Source organism: Myodes glareolus, chromosome X (genome assembly GCF_982192425.1).
Source record: "Myodes glareolus chromosome X, mMyoGla1.1, whole genome shotgun sequence".
In the NCBI taxonomy this organism is placed as follows: Eukaryota; Metazoa; Chordata; class Mammalia; order Rodentia; family Cricetidae; genus Myodes; species Myodes glareolus.
This window is the reverse complement of record NC_142053.1, coordinates 18852507-18861874: the sequence shown is the minus strand read 5'-3', so window position 1 is coordinate 18861874 and position 9368 is coordinate 18852507.

The window sequence follows — 9368 nt, the reverse complement described above, 5'->3', positions numbered from 1 at the left end:
GGTAAGGAACAGAGTGGCCAAGAGGTTCCTGGCCACAGAGGCCTTTAAAACCACAGTAGAAGAATGTCAGGAGTCATGAAGAACGTGAAGTAGAGAGGGTGTTGAGGGGGAATGTTAGAGATTCAAGATTAGCTTGTAGCGCAACCATTTTATCTTCCTCAGGAAGAACCAACTGTAAACGGAACAAGGCATGGAGGCAGAAAGATCCGTCAGAAATCTGCTGGAAATACTGAAGCAAGAGATATTATGGCAGCCTATGTCCCATTATCCAAAGTTTAGGCCGATACCAGAAACCCACTGAGTACTCAGGAGTTTGTGTAGCGTCCTGGATATCAGGCACTGACATGCAGTTTAAACAAGATCCCTCGGTAAGAATATGCATGTGCGAGTTGGATAAGACCTGGCCGACAATAAGTGGGAGTCAGGGGAGGGGTATAGATATGGAGAATTGTTACGAGGAACTGATAGGATTTAGCTTGAGAACTATTGATCCCCACCCTTTGAAATAAAGTCTCACGTATCCCAGGGTGGTGTAGCCAAGGATATAGGCTCTCTATAGCCAAGGATAACGACGTTAGATAAGCACTCTACCAACTCAGCTACATTTCCAACCCTATATTGACTGTATGAGTCTGTTGCTTATGGCTTCAGAAGTTTAGTCATTATCGGGGTAGGGAGCATGGCAGTGTGCACGGTGATGGAGCAGTAATGAAAACTACATGCTGATCAATAGGCAGAGAGAGAGAGAGAGAGAAAGAGAGAGAGAGAGAGAGAGAGAGAGAGAGAGAGAGAGAGAGAGAGAGAGAGACTGGACTTGGCAAGGGTTACTGAAACCTCAAAACCCACCCTCAATGACACACCCCCTCCAATAAGGCCACTCCTAATCCTTCCCAACAGTCCCCTAAGTGGGAAGCAAGCATTCAAGCATATGAGCGTATGAGGGTCATTCTTACTCAAACCATCACCACACTGATTCTTTTAAAATTATTTTATTTTTCCCTTTGCTGTCTTCTCTGGTTTTTGTCAGCTAGGGCTCCAGCTGACCCCACGCCCTCCTGGGCTAGGTTTCCATCACAGCCGAGATGGCGGGCCTTCTCTTTGGATCTGGGCCCATGTATAGACAGCAAGTTGATTCATTTTTCAGGGCCCCCAGCAGATGGCCCCTTAGCCAGCTCAAAAGTCAATAAAATGTAAACTAAAACAGTGGAGGATCAGTCTCCCCCCTCCGCCCCCACCAAAGTCAAATGAGATTCCAGCTGTTCAATAATTTCTTTAAATCTCGTCAAAGACACCAGTTCACTTTCGCTTGAAAGCAGGGGTGGAGGGTGGGGACATTGCCGAGTGGAACGTGAGCTCTTTTATCCTACTTGCATGGCTTAGAAGGTGACCTTGCTTTATTGCGCAGACACATCTTAACGCCAGTGGATCATGGGTTTCCACAACGTGTCTTCAAAATAGGAGAACTGCTGGGTGAGTTGATATAGTAAGCATCATTAAATACCAGAGGTGCTAAGGAAGAGCCGCTCCCCGTGAGTAATCGCTCCCATATGCCTTTTTAGGAGGGAGCTGACTTCATCCTTGAGTCAATGTGTTCATTCCTGTTCTATTTGAAATGACAGTTACTTCAGCTGCTGACCTCTTGTTTCTCGCCCTCCCAACATTCTCAGAAAAGCTGCCAATTAAGGAAAGAAAGCTCTTGTTATGAGGCCATGACAGTCGTGGTAGAAATGCGTGGGATTTTGTTCTGAGCAATTTCAAGTTGGGAACAGACAGACCACTGATTCAGCAGGTGTTTGTTGCTTGGCTACCAAGGTGAAGGGCTTATGTTAATGGACTCATTCTTTTCAATCAGCAGAAGCCAATTAGGATAAATCTATGGAATCTATGGAAAAAAAACAAACTCACAGGCAGGAAGTTCGAGTGCAAATAGAGTTTCCAGGAATGTCAGTGAATAAGGCTTGAAAAATGCCCTGTGACTAAGGGAAAGTTCAGGGGCCAGAATCCCAGGCAAGTTCACACCCCAGGAAAAGATTGTTTGGATCTTTCTGTTGCCACTGTGGGACACTAGCTTGGATGCTGGGTGGGAGACCATGGCAGTTGCTGCTGCCAGTGACTGCTAGGTTCTACGTCATCAGGACTGTGGTGGTTTGAAAGAAAATGGCCCCCAATGGGAGTGGCATTGTGAGAAGGTGTGGCCTTTTTGGAGGAAGTATGCCACTTTGGGGGCGGGCTTTGCGATCTCTTTTGCTCAAGCTTCCCTCAGTATGACAGTCAGTCGACTTCCTGCTGCCTGTAACATGTAGCACTCTCAGCTACAGAACTACATCTGCCCACATGCCACCGTACTCCCTGTCATGATGACAATGGACTAAACCCCTGAAACTGTAAGTGAGCCACCCCAATTAAATGTTTTCTTTTAAGAGTTGCCATGATCATAGTGTCTCTTCACAGCGATAGAAATCTAACTAAGGCAAGGAGGAATTCAGAACTGGCTCTTGCTTCTTTGCAACACTGCATCCTGATCTCAAGTCCGGAACAGAAGTCCTTGGTTGCCCGAGCTTAGAGCACGTGCCCTTGTCTGGCCTCTGCAGGTGAAGAACATTGACTCTCTGACCATTTCAGTCTCCTCAGTGGGAGGTAGGTCCTGTCTCTCACCTAGTGGGTATTTTGAGATTATAATTTACATCATTTCTCTCCTCCTTTCCCTCCATCCAAACCCTCCTATATACTTCTTGCTCTTTCAAAGACATGTTTTTCATTAATTGTCATATGCATATATATACACATATGCATATATTTCTAAATATAACCTGTTCAGCCTGTATAATGTTACTTGTATGTCTGTTTTCAGAGCTGACCATTCAGTATTGGATAACCAATTGGTATGCTCTTCTCTGGAGAAGACTACTTCTCTTTGGAAGCATTCCTTAGTTACCTATAGATATCAATGCAGGACTGAAGCCTCTTGGGCTCTCTCCCATCCTCTTTGGCATGTCTGTTGTCCTCTGACATTCTTTAGTTAGCAGAGTTTTAGGTTTTATAAGCATGAATCCTGGCATCCCTAACAAGCTTGGCCCGGCCCACTATCCCCAAAGAGCCAATTACAGGGCTGTATACTAGTGAAAAGCAGAGAAAGACTGGATTTATCCAGTATAACCACATTGGGAAGAGGAACAAATAAAGAGGTTTGATCACACCCAAAGTCCATCTTCAAAGTACTGCCGTTAGGTTTCAGCTTAAAGAGAGGGTAAGAGGTATGTACAGCTAGGTGATCCTGGGCAGGGTGTGGTTCTGTCCTCAGCTGACCCGTCATTGTCAGGGTCATGGCACCTGGCTTGCAGTCTGGCTTACAAGGTGACAGAACGGTGTAAAATCTCTTCCTGGGAGATGTGTTCCTCCTTTGGCCGATCCCAGGGCCTCAGCAGAAGATTCCTGCAGAAATTGAATTTCTCACAGTCCACTTTAATAGGAGGTGCACAAGTGTTTCTCGGTAGAATATCTTCATTCCAGGACGGTTATGCTTTTTGCCTACGGCATCTCACCCTGCCCCATGGCTCTAAGTTGCAGGGTTCAATGATGGCTTTCAAGTTTCCATCTCCAGCCACACTTCTCTACTGCTTTCCAGACTGCCATGTCGCATGTCTATATGACATCTTAACTGTCTAATCAACAACACAAAGTTTCTGTTTCCTCTCGTATCACCCCTACAAGCCCACATCTCCATTGCTCTCCTGTCTAGGTGAGTGTTCCACTGATCACTTCTAACCAAATCTCAGGGAATGGCCTCCATTCCTTTTCCCTTCATCCTCCACCCCCAAAGCAGAAGGGTTTCCTGTGATTTCTACCTCCAAAATATAATGTATTTCAAATATCCCCTCTTTTCGCTACCTCCAATGCCCCCACTGTAGTCTAAAGCATCATTATTTTTTGGCCTGTGACAAGCACCTGTGTCATTTAGTGTATTGTCAGAAAGCAGCACATTGGAAAGAGATAAACCAAAGAGTACTAAACGGTTCAGCTATTAACCAATGTGCTGACAGGGATAGCCAAACAACCAGAAGACAAGGACACAGCAGGAGCAGGAACTGAAGCAACACAAGCCTAGCCAGGACCTGGTTGATGAGGGAAGGATGCCGACTCAGGAGTGGTGGTCATGAGGTCCCTCCCATTTCTTCCCCAGCCTTGGAATCTCCTTGCACTTCCTGTGCTGGGTTTGACCAGAATCCAGCCAGCAAAGGAGCTGTGGAGATGCCGTCTGCAGCAGTCAGTCTTCGGGGTCAGAGAAGGCCTGAGAACGTTACAATAGAAGAGGGAGAGCAGTTAAAGGGAATAAGCCAAGCCCTTCTCACTGGCCGTGCTGCGCCTTCCTATCTTTCCTTTCTCCTCCACTCCCCCAATCTCTTCTCCACACAGCAATCAGTGTCCTTTCATAACGTAAATCAGATCATCCTGTGTAACGGAAGGGTTCACCTCCAATAGCATCTTTTTATCCTCAAAGTCAAAGCTCCTTACTATGAGCTTTTATTCCATCTCCCCCGCCACTTTTCCCTTGCTCTCTATACTGTCCTGTGTGAGCCAAGCTCATGCCAGTCTTGGTCTTTGCCTTCACTCTCCTTGTGTGGAGTAGTCTTCCTACAGCTTACAACTTGGCTTGCAACTCATTAATCATTCAAGTAGCAGCACTCATACAAATTGCTAGAGATCTTGGTGAAGAGACCATGACTATGGCAACTGTTATTAAGGAAAACATTTAATTGGAGCTGGCTTATAGTTTCAGAGGTTTAGTTCATTATCATCATGGTGGGATATGGCAGTGTGCAGGCAGACATGGTGCTAGAGAAGGAGTTGAGAGTTCTATATCTTGATTCACAGGCAGCAGAAGGAAACCGTATGCCATAGTGGGCATAGCTTGGGCATTATGTTCTTCTAGTGGAACAGACCTCGAAGTCAATCAAGTAGTTATTGGTTATCCCCATAACAGTTAATGCCAGTGTTGCACTAGTAGCTACATCCTGGCTAGTCAGTTTTGTAGTATGCAGGATCCAGCACTGGGTAAGATCATGGTGAGTTTTCTCCCCCAGTGGTCTGTATAGCCCCTTCTAGCACTATGAAAGCTTGCCAGCAGGAAGACATTTTCTGGTCAATTCCTTACTGATTTTTTTATGTCCTACCACCAAAGTATGTGATGCCTTCAACAACAGGGTCTAGTGTGGTGCAACCAAGAGCAATAACAGCCTTTGTTGTTTGGGGAGTTTCTAGGGCTTTCCTGACTAACAGCCAGTGGTCTTTCTGTTATTGTTTCAGGCTTTGGGACCTTTCTAAAATTAAATTGCGAGTTCAGAAATCCGGCATGTAAAACAGTTATCTGGCATGTGCAAAGTACAGGGTTCAAGTTCCAGCACCACAAAAAGAACTTATCTTTAGTTAATTAAATGTAATTTTATGCATAATAAAACCAATAGTTTGTTCAGCTCAATGAGTTTAGGCACATATATAGCCTTGTGTAAACGACACCCCATTCAAGCCCCAGTGCATTTCTAGTACTCCAAAAAGTTCTTTCATATTTTGTATCAGGCAATCACCCCTCTTTCTAATAAGGCATTGATTTTTCTATCCTACAGGTTAGTTTTATCCATTCTTGAATTTCATATAAATAGAATCATATATTACACTGGCTGCTTTTCTCTGTGCAACACTGCTTTCGATATTCATCAATGACTTTTCACCTGGTGACACATGCTCTTACTCAGTACATGGGAGACTGAGGCAGGAGGATCACAACTCAGAGGCCTGTCTGGGCTACAGAGATCTATCCAGGTTGTTGCATGTATCAGCAGTTGGTTCCTTTGCCTGATGAGTAGTAACACATCATAGTAATTTACCACAGCTTCCCCTTTCTCCTGTTGATGTGTGTACATTTCGCTCCCTCACATCTTACTCTTGAGTATATGACTAAGACTAATTAGTAATCTTCTATGAGGTTTTTGCATATACAAATGTACTGAAGATTTATCTTGGATAAACATCTAGGAATGGAATTGTTAGGTGGATAAATGCTTAGCTTTTTAAGGCTATATTGAACAGCTTCCCCAAGCTGTTAAGCATTTTATCTTCCCACCAACACTGCATGAGGTGTTTTGCTAATCTTTATTTTTGCTATTCTTTTTTGCTAACAGTCTTTTTTGAGTCCAGCCATTCTACAGCTTGTGAAATGTCATTTCATTTCAGTTTTAGCTTGTGTTTCCCTGGTGATTATTAATGTGGACCATCCTTTTGTGTGTTTCGTGGCTCTAATTTCCTGCAATTATCTTGTGCAGTGGCCATTCAATTCTTTTGTCCATTCTTTCTGAGGTTTGTCTTTCGGTCTTTTGTTAATTATGTACTGTGACTAATTTTTAGCAGTCTTTGTCTTCAGTGTTCATTTTCTTAATGGTGTGATTTGATGAGGAGAACTTTAAAAACATTGAGACAGGGATTCAGTCTGTTGCTCTGGCTGGCATTGAACTCACAGAGTTCTGACTGCCTCCTGATGCTGGGATGAAAGAAGGTATGTGCCACCATATGCAGCCTATTTTTTTTTTAATTTTTATTGTTTCATGGTCAGTACTTCCTATATCTTCATTTTATGGTCAATACTTCCTGTATCTTCTCTAAGAAATTTGTTGATTTGTTTATCCTTAGGTAAGAAGATAGTTACCTACATATTTTTTTTTCCTTTTTGGTTTTTCAAAAACAAGGCTTTGTTGTGTAGCTCTGGCTCTCCTGGAACTTGATTTGTAGACCAAGCTGGTCTAGAACTCAGAGATCTGCCTGTCCCTGAGCGCTGGGATAAAAGGTGTGTGCCTCCACACCCAGATTACGTGTTCCCCCACTCCATTGCATTCAGGTTAAGAATCCAATTACTGAGTCCCGACTATGTTCTCAGCCCTGTGCTAGGTTCGTGGACTGTTCACATAGATAGCTTTTGCACTCCAGAGCCTCTCCAGTTCTCACGCTATGCTATATATAGTCTGGAGGGACCATAAAGTGTCCTGCTCTAGGACCACAGACTCCAGAATGTTCAGCCTTTTGCCTGACTCTGCAGGATACTTATAAGGAGCTCACAATTATTGAATAAACAAAGAGGATGCGTTTACAAATCTTTTGGACTTCTTATCCTTCTGCTAATATGCTTTAGAGGAAATAGCAATATTTTACAATAGTATCTGCATAGTTCACATTTTCCCAGTGAGATATTATCTGCATATTCCTGTTTGCCCATGTATCATTAACCAATAATCAGCAAAGTTCTGAGAAACTGATCTCTGGACCAATGCGATGACATTTTTAAGATCTGAGAAGAAAATTTTTCATATGTTATTCTAAAAACAAAAAAGCAAACATTTCATTTCTTTATTTATAGCACTGGAGTGTATTACTTACACTTAATCTGTGTTTAGCAATCTGAAATAGAGTCATAAGAGTGTTTGCATTCCTGGGCTTCCCTCACATTTCAGACTTCAACTGAGTGAGATGAACGCATTACCAAAGCAGCAATCTGTAAACATGCACAATCAACCCATATTAAGCAATTGTAGAATATGGGTTGGGTAACATCCTGGTTTTGACCTCTAGTTCTAGTTAAATTTCTGACTCCAGCTAAATTAGTCAACCTCCCTGATTCTTGGGTACTCCATCTTATAAAATGGAATCAATATTATCTTTAAGATTATCAATTAGATGAAATACTCTTAGTTTTCCAATAAGAGGCTCGCATGAATCACTATCTGTTCCCTCCTCACTTTGATCCTGGAGACTGAATTTAACACCTCACGTGTGTCTCCACTGAGCAACATTTCAGCACATGAATCACTTTATTTGAAGCAAAGAAAATTTTGTCTTCCAGTTACAAAGCCTCCTCAGGTGGTTTTATGTAAAATGTTTTAAGAAGATAAATGAAATTGAACATTTAGAACACATGAATCTTATAGTATATAAATATCATCTGTTTTAAAAATTATTTTTTCATATATTATTTCTGGATTGCAGTTTCTCCTCCCTCACCCTCTCCCAATAACCCTCCCTCCCCAACAACTCCTCCTCCTTTCCCTTCATGAAAGGGCTGGCCTTCCAGAAATATCAACCAAACATAGCATATCAAACTGCATTAAGACTAGGCACCTCCCTCATATTAAGACTGGATGAGGCAACCCAATAGGAGGAAAAGTGTCCCAAAGCAGGCAAAAGGATCAGATGTGATCTTTCTTAACCAAGATGCATTCTAAAAAATTATTTAAATTAAATGCAATATCCTTAATCTAGTAGAAACCACTAAACAACTTTCTTGTAGGTTCCTATGCCTGGAGAAGCTATGGTTTATCTTATTACCAAGGTAAACTTAATCTTGCTTCCTTCTTCTCAAGGTTCACCAGGAAGCCTCTAGACAGATTTGTGATCCTCTGTGCTGGCATTTTTGTATACTGTTTTAACTTTATTTTCAGTTCCGTTTATTTTCCTATCCATATTTTCGCTTGGCCATAGCCAATCTATTCATGGCTTTTTATTCGATGATATTACCTGGCTTCATGTAACTTACCTCACATTTTATTTGAACAAAGGCAGGATATAACTGATTGAGCCACTACCTCAGTTACTCATTAACTAAAAAGAAAACAGTACAAACCCAAGAGATAGAAGTACTCTTTCTCCCAGTAAAAAAGAGACTAAAAAGGAAATGGACTTAGTTTCCTCTTGGCCTACTAGGTGGCTGTCCTAGTCAATTTTAACTGTCAACTTGAAACAATTTAGAGTGATCTGGGAAGGATGTCTCAATTGAGGGATTACCCAAAGTCAGACTAGCCTATGGACATGTCTGTGGGGAATTGTCTTGACTATCAATTGGTGTAGGAGGGCCCGACCCACTGTTGGCAGCACCATTCCCTGGGCAGGTGGTCCTGGCATGTATAAGAGAGCTAGTTAAGCTTTGAGTGAGCCACTGTTCCTCCTCCATTTTGGTTTTAAGGTCCCACTTGAGTTCCTGCCCTGACTTCTCTCAATGTAAGAGAAAGTAAACCCTTTCTTCCCCCAAGTTGCTTTTGGTCTGAGTGTTTTATCACAGCAACAGAAATGAAACTAGAACACTATGTAACTTGGCCATAAGGCTCTACAAGAAGAGGTCTGCATTTAGCCACCAGATTCACATATCTTTCAGCCATTTTTCATTTCTCCCTGTCACCCTATGCCTATTGAAAGTTGACAGAAATGAGTGTTGAGGAGCCAAGGTGAAAGAACAAAAGATTTATGCCCTTGGAAAAGGACTTGAACTTCTCACTATGGCTGAAAAGGTTGGTCTTTGTTTCTTCAAGCCCATTTCTTTCCACTGGCTCTCT